The sequence below is a fragment of the Pimephales promelas genome, chromosome 19, assembly GCF_988280905.1.
Source record: "Pimephales promelas chromosome 19, fPimPro1.hap1.1, whole genome shotgun sequence".
Lineage (NCBI taxonomy): Eukaryota > Metazoa > Chordata > Actinopteri > Cypriniformes > Leuciscidae > Pimephales > Pimephales promelas.
The window spans coordinates 13,357,050-13,366,953 of record NC_142787.1 but is presented as its reverse complement, the minus strand read 5'-3'; positions in this window follow the sequence as shown (position 1 = coordinate 13,366,953).

The following is a 9,904-nucleotide window of genomic DNA, read 5'->3' as shown; positions in this document are numbered from 1 at the left end:
AACTTAATTTTTCGCCCAAAAATGAAAAAAAACGAAAGGGGTAACACTGTCGTTTTTTTTCGGGTCGAAATTTTGAGTTTCGATATCTCAGCTCTGGAAGGGTCTAGAGCCTCCATTTTTGCACTCAGGTCAAAGTCTCACAGCCCTCTATCAGAATCCAGAGTTTTGAGAAGATTGGAGACACTTAATTTTTCGCCCAAAAATGAAAAAAAACAAAAGGGGTAACACTGTCGGTTTTTTTTGGGGTCGAAATTTTGAATTTCGATATCTCAGCTCTGGAAGGGTCTAGATTCTCCATTTTTGCACTCAGGTCAAAGTCTCGTGGCCCTCTATCAGAATTCAGAGTTTTCAGAAGATTGGAAAAACTTAATTTTTCGCCCAAAAATGAAAAAAAAAACGAAAGGGGTAACACTGTCGTTTTTTTTTGGGGTCGAAATTTTGAGTTTCGATATCTCAGCTCTGGAAGGGTCTAGAGCCTCCATTTTTGCACTCAGGTCAAAGTCTCAGAGCCCTCTATCATAATCCAGAGTTTTGAGAAGATTGGAGAAACTTAATTTTTCGCCCAAAAATGAAAAAAAACAAAAGGGGTAACACTGTCGTTTTTTTTTTCGGGTCGAAATTTTGAGTTTCGATATCTCAGCTCTGGAAGGGTCTAGAGCCTCCATTTTTGCACTCAGGTCAAAGTCTCACAGCCCTCCATCATAATCCAGAGTTTTGAGAAGATTGGAGACACTTAATTTTTCGCCCAAAAATGAAAAAAAACGAAAGGGGTACCACTGTCGTTTTTTTTTTTTGGGTCGAAATTTTGAATTTCGATATCTTAGCTCTGGAAGGGTCTAGATCATCCAATTTTGCACTCAGGTCAAAGTCTCAGAGCCCTCTATCATAATCCAGAGTTTTGAGAAGATTGGAGAAACTTAATTTTTCACCCAAAAATGAAAAAAAACGAAAGGGGTACCACTGTGTTTTTTTTTTTGGGTCGAAATTTTGAATTTCGATATCTCAGCTCTGGAAGGGTCTAGATTCTCCATTTTTGCACTCAGGTCAAAGTCTTGTGGCCCTTTATCAGAATCCAGAGTTTTGAGAAGATTGGAGAAACTTAATTTTTCTCCCAAAAATGAAAAAAAACAAAAGGGGTAACACTGTCGTTTTTTTTTTTCGGGTCGAAATTTTGAGTTTCGATATCTCAGCTCTGGAAGGGTCTAGAGCCTCCATTTTTGCACTCAGGTCAAAGTCTCACAGCCCTCTATCATAATCCAGAGTTTTGAGAAGACTGGAGACACTTAATTTTTCGCCCAAAAATGAAAAAAAACGAAAGGGGTACCACTGTCGTTTTTTTTTTGGGTCGAAATTTTTAATTTCGATATCTTAGCTCTGGAAGGGTCTAGATCATCCAATTTTGCACTCAGGTCAAAGTCTCAGAGCCCTCTATCATAATCCAGAGTTTTGAGAAGATTGGAGAAACTTAATTTTTCACCCAAAAATGAAAAAAAACGAAAGGGGTACCACTGTCGTTTTTTTTTTTTGGGTCGAAATTTTGAATTTCGATATCTTAGCTCTGGAAGGGTCTAGATCATCCAATTTTGCACTCAGGTCAAATTCTCAGAGCCCTCTATCAGAGTTTTGAGAAGATTGGAGAAACTTTTTTTTTCGGCTGAAAATGAAAAAAAAAACGAAAGGGGTAACACTGTCGTTTTTTTTTCGGGTCGAAATTTTGAGTTTCGATATCTCAGCTCTGGATGGGTCTAGAGCCTCCATTTTTGCACTCAGGTCAAAGTCTCACAGCCCTCTATCATAATCCAGAGTTTTGAGAAGATTGGAGAAACTTAATTTTTCGCCCAAAAATGAAAAAAAAACGAAAGGGGTAACACTGTCGTTTTTTTTTTCGGGTCGAAATTTTGAGTTTCGATATCTCAGCTCTGGATGGGTCTAGAGCCTCCATTTTTGCACTCAGGTCAAACTCTCACAGCCCTGTATCATAATCCAGAGTTTTGAGAAGATTGGAGAAACTTAATTTTTCACCCAAAAATGAAAAAAAACGAAAGGGGTAACACTGTCGTTTTTTTTTTCGGGTCGAAATTTTGAATTTCGATATCTCAGCTCTGGAAGGGTCTAGATTCTCCATTTTTGCACTCAGGTCAAAGTCTCGTGGCCCTCTATCAGAATTCAGAGTTTTCAGAAGATTGGAGAAACTTAATTTTTCGCCCAAAAATGAAAAAAAAAAACGAAAGGGGTAACACTGTCGTTTTTTTTTGGGGTCGAAATTTTGAGTTTCGATATCTCAGCTCTGGAAGGGTCTAGAGCCTCCATTTTTGCACTCAGGTCAAAGTCTCAGAGCCCTCTATCATAATCCAGAGTTTTGAGAAGATTGGAGAAACTTAATTTTTCGCCCAAAAATGAAAAAAAACAAAAGGGGTAACACTGTCGTTTTTTTTTTCGGGTCGAAATTTTGAGTTTCGATATCTCAGCTCTGGAAGGGTCTAGAGCCTCCATTTTTGCACTCAGGTCAAAGTCTCACAGCCCTCTATCATAATCCAGAGTTTTGAGAAGATTGGAGACACTTAATTTTTCGCCCAAAAATGAAAAAAAACGAAAGGGGTACCACTGTCGTTTTTTTTTTTTGGGTCGAAATTTTGAATTTCGATATCTTAGCTCTGGAAGGGTCTAGATCATCCAATTTTGCACTCAGGTCAAAGTCTCAGAGCCCTCTATCATAATCCAGAGTTTTGAGAAGATTGGAGAAACTTAATTTTTCACCCAAAAATGAAAAAAAAACGAAAGGGGTACCACTGTGGGGTTTTTTTTGGGTCGAAATTTTGAATTTCGATATCTCAGCTCTGGAAGGGTCTAGATTCTCCATTTTTGCACTCAGGTCAAAGTCTTGTGGCCCTTTATCAGAATCCAGAGTTTTGAGAAGATTGGAGAAACTTAATTTTTCGCCCAAAAATGAAAAAAAAAACAAAAGGGGTAACACTGTCGTTTTTTTTTCGGGTCGAAATTTTGAGTTTCGATATCTCAGCTCTGGAAGGGTCTAGAGCCTCCATTTTTGCACTCAGGTCAAAGTCTCACAGCCCTCTATCATAATCCAGAGTTTTGAGAAGATTGGAGACACTTAATTTTTCGCCCAAAAATGGAAAAAAACGAAAGGGGTACGTACCACTGTCGTTTTTTTTTTTGGGTCGAAATTTTGAATTTCGATATCTTAGCTCTGGAAGGGTCTAGATCATCCAATTTTGCACTCAGGTCAATGTCTCAGAGCCCTCTATCATAATCCAGAGTTTTGAGAAGATTGGAGAAACTTAATTTTTCACCCAAAAATGAAAAAAAACGAAAGGGGTACCACTGTGGGGTTTTTTTTGGGTCGAAATTTTGAATTTCGATATCTCAGCTCTGGAAGGGTCTAGATTCTCCATTTTTGCACTCAGGTCAAAGTCTTGTGGCCCTTTATCAGAATCCAGAGTTTTGAGAAGATTGGAGAAACTTAATTTTTCGCCCAAAAATGAAAAAAAACGAAAGGGGTAACACTGTCGTTTTTTTTTTCGGGTCGAAATTTTGAGTTTCGATATCTCAGCTCTGGAAGGGTCTAGAGCCTCCATTTTTGCACTCAGGTCAAAGTCTCACAGCCCTCTATCATAATCCAGAGTTTTGAGAAGATTGGAGAAACTTAATTTTTCGCCCAAAAATGAAAAAAAACAAAAGGGGTAACACTGTCGTTTTTTTTTTCGGGTCGAAATTTTGAGTTTCGATATCTCAGCTCTGGAAGGGTCTAGAGCCTCCATTTTTGCACTCAGGTCAAAGTCTCACAGCCCTCTATCATAATCCAGAGTTTTGAGAAGATTGGAGACACTTAATTTTTCACCCAAAAATGAAAAAAAACGAAAGGGGTACCACTGTCGGTTTTTTTTTTGGGTCGAAATTTTGAATTTCGATATCTCAGCTCTTGAAGGGTCTAGATTCTCCATTTTTGCACTCAGGTCAAAGTCTTGTGGCCCTCTATCAGAATCCAGAGTTTTGAGAAGATTGGAGAAACTTAATTTTTCGCCCAAAAATGAAAAAAAACAAAAGGGGTAACACTGTCTTTTTTTTTTCGGGTCGAAATTTTGAGTTTCGATATCTCAGCTCTGGAAGGGTATAGAGCCTCCATTTTTGCACTCAGGTCAAAGTCTCAGAGCCCTCTATCATAATCCAGAGTTTTGAGAAGTTTGGAGAAACTTAATTTTTCGCCCAAAAATGAAAAAAAACAAAAGGGGTAACACTGTGGTTTTTTTTTTTCGGGTCGAAATTTTGAGTTTCGATATCTCAGCTCTGGAAGGGTCTAGAGCCTCCATTTTTGCACTCAGGTCAAAGTCTCACAGCCCTCTATCATAATCCAGAGTTTTGAGAAGATTGGAGACACTTAATTTTTCGCCCAAAAATGAAAAAAAACGAAAGGGGTACCACTGTCATTTTTTTTTTGGGTCGAAATTTTGAATTTCGATATCTTAGCTCTGGAAGGGTCTAGATCATCCATTTTTGCACTCAGGTCAAAGTCTCAGAGCCCTCTATCAGAATCCAGAGTTTTGAGAAGATTGGAGAAACTTAATTTTTCGCCCAAAAATGAAAAAAAACGAAAGGGGTAACACTGTCGTTTTTTTTTTCGGGTCGAAATTTTGAGTTTCGATATCTCAGCTCTGGAAGGGTCTAGAGCCTCCATTTTTGCACTCAGGTCAAAGTCTCAGAGCCCTCTATCATAATCCAGAGTTTTGAGAAGATTGGAGACACTTAATTTTTCGCCCAAAAATGAAAAAAAACGAAAGGGGTACCACTGTCGTTTTTTTTTTGGGGTCGAAATTTTGAATTTTGATATCTCAGCTCTGGAAGGGTCTAGATTCTCCATTTTTGCACTCAGGTCAAAGTCTCGTGGCCCTCTATCAGAATCCAGAGTTTTGAGAAGATTGGAGAAACTTATTTTTTCGCCCAAAAATGAGAAAAAAAACGAAAGGGGTAACACTGTCGTTTTTTTTTTCGGGTCGAAATTTTGAGTTTCGATATCTCAGCTCTGGAAGGGTCTAGAGCCTCCATTTTTGCACTCAGGTCAAAGTCTCAGAGCCCTATATCATAATCCAGAGTTTTGAGAAGATTGGAGACACTTAATTTTTCGCCCAAAAATGAAAAATACGAAAGGGGTAACACTGTCGTTTTTTTTTTTCGGGTCGAAATTTTGAGTTTCGATATCTCAGCTCTGGAAGGGTCTAGAGCCTCCATTTTTGCACTCAGGTCAAAGTCTCACAGCCCTCTATCATAATCCAGAGTTTTGAGAAGATTGGAGAAACTTAATTTTTCTCCCAAAAATGAAAAAAAACCGAAAGGGGTAACACTGTCGTTTTTTTTTTTTGGGTAGAAATTTTGAATTTCGATATCTCAGCTCTGGAAGGGTCTAGATTCTCCATTTTTGCACTCAGGTCAAAGTCTCAGAGCCCTCTATCATAATCCAGAGTTTTGAGAAGATTGGAAAAACTTAATTTTTCGCCCAAAAATGAAAAAAAACGAAAGGGGTAACACTGTCGTTTTTTTTCGGGTCGAAATTTTGAGTTTCGATATCTCAGCTCTGGAAGGGTCTAGAGCCTCCATTTTTGCACTCAGGTCAAAGTCTCACAGCCCTCTATCAGAATCCAGAGTTTTGAGAAGATTGGAGACACTTAATTTTTCGCCCAAAAATGAAAAAAAACAAAAGGGGTAACACTGTCGGTTTTTTTTGGGGTCGAAATTTTGAATTTCGATATCTCAGCTCTGGAAGGGTCTAGATTCTCCATTTTTGCACTCAGGTCAAAGTCTCGTGGCCCTCTATCAGAATTCAGAGTTTTCAGAAGATTGGAAAAACTTAATTTTTCGCCCAAAAATGAAAAAAAAAAACGAAAGGGGTAACACTGTCGTTTTTTTTTGGGGTCGAAATTTTGAGTTTCGATATCTCAGCTCTGGAAGGGTCTAGAGCCTCCATTTTTGCACTCAGGTCAAAGTCTCAGAGCCCTCTATCATAATCCAGAGTTTTGAGAAGATTGGAGAAACTTAATTTTTCGCCCAAAAATGAAAAAAAACAAAAGGGGTAACACTGTCGTTTTTTTTTTCGGGTCGAAATTTTGAGTTTCGATATCTCAGCTCTGGAAGGGTCTAGAGCCTCCATTTTTGCACTCAGGTCAAAGTCTCACAGCCCTCTATCATAATCCAGAGTTTTGAGAAGATTGGAGACACTTAATTTTTCGCCCAAAAATGAAAAAAAACGAAAGGGGTACCACTGTCGTTTTTTTTTTTTGGGTCGAAATTTTGAATTTCGATATCTTAGCTCTGGAAGGGTCTAGATCATCCAATTTTGCACTCAGGTCAAAGTCTCAGAGCCCTCTATCATAATCCAGAGTTTTGAGAAGATTGGAGAAACTTAATTTTTCACCCAAAAATGAAAAAAAACGAAAGGGGTACCACTGTGTTTTTTTTTTTGGGTCGAAATTTTGAATTTCGATATCTCAGCTCTGGAAGGGTCTAGATTCTCCATTTTTGCACTCAGGTCAAAGTCTTGTGGCCCTTTATCAGAATCCAGAGTTTTGAGAAGATTGGAGAAACTTAATTTTTCTCCCAAAAATGAAAAAAAACAAAAGGGGTAACACTGTCGTTTTTTTTTTTCGGGTCGAAATTTTGAGTTTCGATATCTCAGCTCTGGAAGGGTCTAGAGCCTCCATTTTTGCACTCAGGTCAAAGTCTCACAGCCCTCTATCATAATCCAGAGTTTTGAGAAGACTGGAGACACTTAATTTTTCGCCCAAAAATGAAAAAAAACGAAAGGGGTACCACTGTCGTTTTTTTTTTGGGTCGAAATTTTTAATTTCGATATCTTAGCTCTGGAAGGGTCTAGATCATCCAATTTTGCACTCAGGTCAAAGTCTCAGAGCCCTCTATCATAATCCAGAGTTTTGAGAAGATTGGAGAAACTTAATTTTTCACCCAAAAATGAAAAAAAACGAAAGGGGTACCACTGTCGTTTTTTTTTTTTGGGTCGAAATTTTGAATTTCGATATCTTAGCTCTGGAAGGGTCTAGATCATCCAATTTTGCACTCAGGTCAAATTCTCAGAGCCCTCTATCAGAGTTTTGAGAAGATTGGAGAAACTTTTTTTTTCGGCTGAAAATGAAAAAAAAAACGAAAGGGGTAACACTGTCGTTTTTTTTTCGGGTCGAAATTTTGAGTTTCGATATCTCAGCTCTGGATGGGTCTAGAGCCTCCATTTTTGCACTCAGGTCAAAGTCTCACAGCCCTCTATCATAATCCAGAGTTTTGAGAAGATTGGAGAAACTTAATTTTTCGCCCAAAAATGAAAAAAAAACGAAAGGGGTAACACTGTCGTTTTTTTTTTCGGGTCGAAATTTTGAGTTTCGATATCTCAGCTCTGGATGGGTCTAGAGCCTCCATTTTTGCACTCAGGTCAAACTCTCACAGCCCTGTATCATAATCCAGAGTTTTGAGAAGATTGGAGAAACTTAATTTTTCACCCAAAAATGAAAAAAAACGAAAGGGGTAACACTGTCGTTTTTTTTTTCGGGTCGAAATTTTGAGTTTCGATATCTCAGCTCTGGATGGGTCTAGAGCCTCCATTTTTGCACTCAGGTCAAAGTCTCACAGCCCTCTATCATAATCCAGAGTTTTGAGAAGATTGGAGAAACTTAATTTTTCGCCCAAAAATGAAAAAAAAACGAAAGGGGTAACACTGTCGTTTTTTTTTCGGTTTGAAATTTTGAAGTTTGATATCTCAGCTCTGGAAGGGTCTAGATCATCCATTTTTGCACTCAGGTCAAAGTCTCAGAGCCCTCTATCATAATCCAGAGTTTTGAGAAGATTGGAGACACTTAATTTTTCCCCCAAAAATGAAAAAAAAAACGAAAGGGGTAACACTGTAGTTTTTTTTTTCGGGTCGAAATTTTGAGTTTCGATATCTCAGCTCTGGATGGGTCTAGAGCCTCCATTTTTGCACTCAGGTCAAACTCTCACAGCCCTGTATCATAATCCAGAGTTTTGAGAAGATTGGAGAAACTTAATTTTTCACCCAAAAATGAAAAAAAACGAAAGGGGTAACACTGTCGTTTTTTTTTTCGGGTCGAAATTTTGAGTTTCGATATCTCAGCTCTGGAAGGGTCTAGAGCCTCCATTTTTGCACTCAGGTCAAAGTCTCAGAGCCCTCTATCATAATCCAGAGTTTTGAGAAGATTGGAGAAACTTAATTTTTCGCCCAAAAATGAAAAAAAAAACGAAAGGGGTAACACTGTCGTTTTTTTTTCGGTTTGAAATTTTGAAGTTTGATATCTCAGCTCTGGAAGGGTCTAGATCATCCATTTTTGCACTCAGGTCAAAGTCTCAGAGCCCTCTATCATAATCCAGAGTTTTGAGAAGATTGGAGACACTTAATTTTTCGCCCAAAAATGAAAAAAAAAACAAAACGAAAGGGGTAACACTGTCGTTTTTTTTTTCGGGTCGAAATTTTGAGTTTCGATATCTCAGCTCTGGAAGGGTCTAGAGCCTCCATTTTTGCACTCGGGTCAAAGTCTCACAGCCCTCAGAATCCAGAGTTTTGAGAAGATTGGAGAAACTTAATTTTTCACCCAAAAATGAAAAAAAACGAAAGGGGTAACACTGTCGTTTTTTTTTTCGGGTCGAAATTTTGAGTTTCGATATCTCAGCTCTGGATGGGTCTAGAGCCTCCATTTTTGCACTCAGGTCAAAGTCTCACAGCCCTCTATCATAATCCAGAGTTGAGAGAAGATTGGAGAAACTTAATTTTTCGCCCAAAAATGAAAAAAAAAAAACGAAAGGAGTAACACTGTCGTTTTTTTTTCGGGTCGAAATTTTGAAGTTTGATATCTCAGCTCTGGAAGGGTCTAGATCATCCATTTTTGCACTCAGGTCAAAGTCTCAGAGCCCTCTATCATAATCCAGAGTTTTAAGAAGATTGGAGACACTTAATTTTTCGCCCAAAAATGAAAAAAAAAAAAAAAAACGAAAGGGGTAACACTGTCGTTTTTTTTTTCGGGTCGAAATTTTGAGTTTCGATATCTCAGCTCTGGAAGGGTCTAGAGCCTCCATTTTTGCACTCAGGTCAAAGTCTCACAGCCCTCTTTTAGAATCCAGAGTTTTGAGAAGATTGGAGAAACTTAATTTTTCGCCCAAAAATGAAAAAAAAAATGACAGTGGTAACAGTGTTGTCTTTTTTTTTGGGTCGAAATTTTGAGTTTCTCCAATCTTCTTGAAACTCTGGATTCTGATAGAGGGGCATGGGCCTTAGACCTGAGTCAGTGCGTTTATAGTGCAATTTATACACGAAAATTAGTTTTTACATGCATAGGAAATGCACCGTGTGTAATATACGTTTGGTTAGGATTATGGCAAGCCAAGAGGTTCAGAATTACACCATAAATTAATCGCGTTTACTGCCATAGTTATTAACATATAGTAAGGATAAGCATGATGTGTATATTGTCTAATTGCAAGCTTGTTTCAGAAATGGTGAATTTTTTTTTTCCATCATTATTGAACATCATTATAGGAGTATTAGGTTGAATGAGTTAGAATTAAATGTTTTATTAATCATTAGAAAATAGACATTAAGAAAATAAATTACGCAAGTACTTTTACTTTTAATGCTTAAAGTACATTTAAAATCAGGTACTTTTTACTTAAGTATGGTTGTTATTGTGTTACTTCTACTTTTACTAAAGTAAATATTTATCTGGTTATTTGTATTTTTACTTAAGTACTGAGATTCAGTACTTCCTCCACCACTGGTAACAATTTCCTCATTCGAAAAAAACTGCATATTTGCTAAGAACCTTAAAGTGACACTCAGGATTATCCTAAATAATATACATTAGAAAAAATATAATGATTT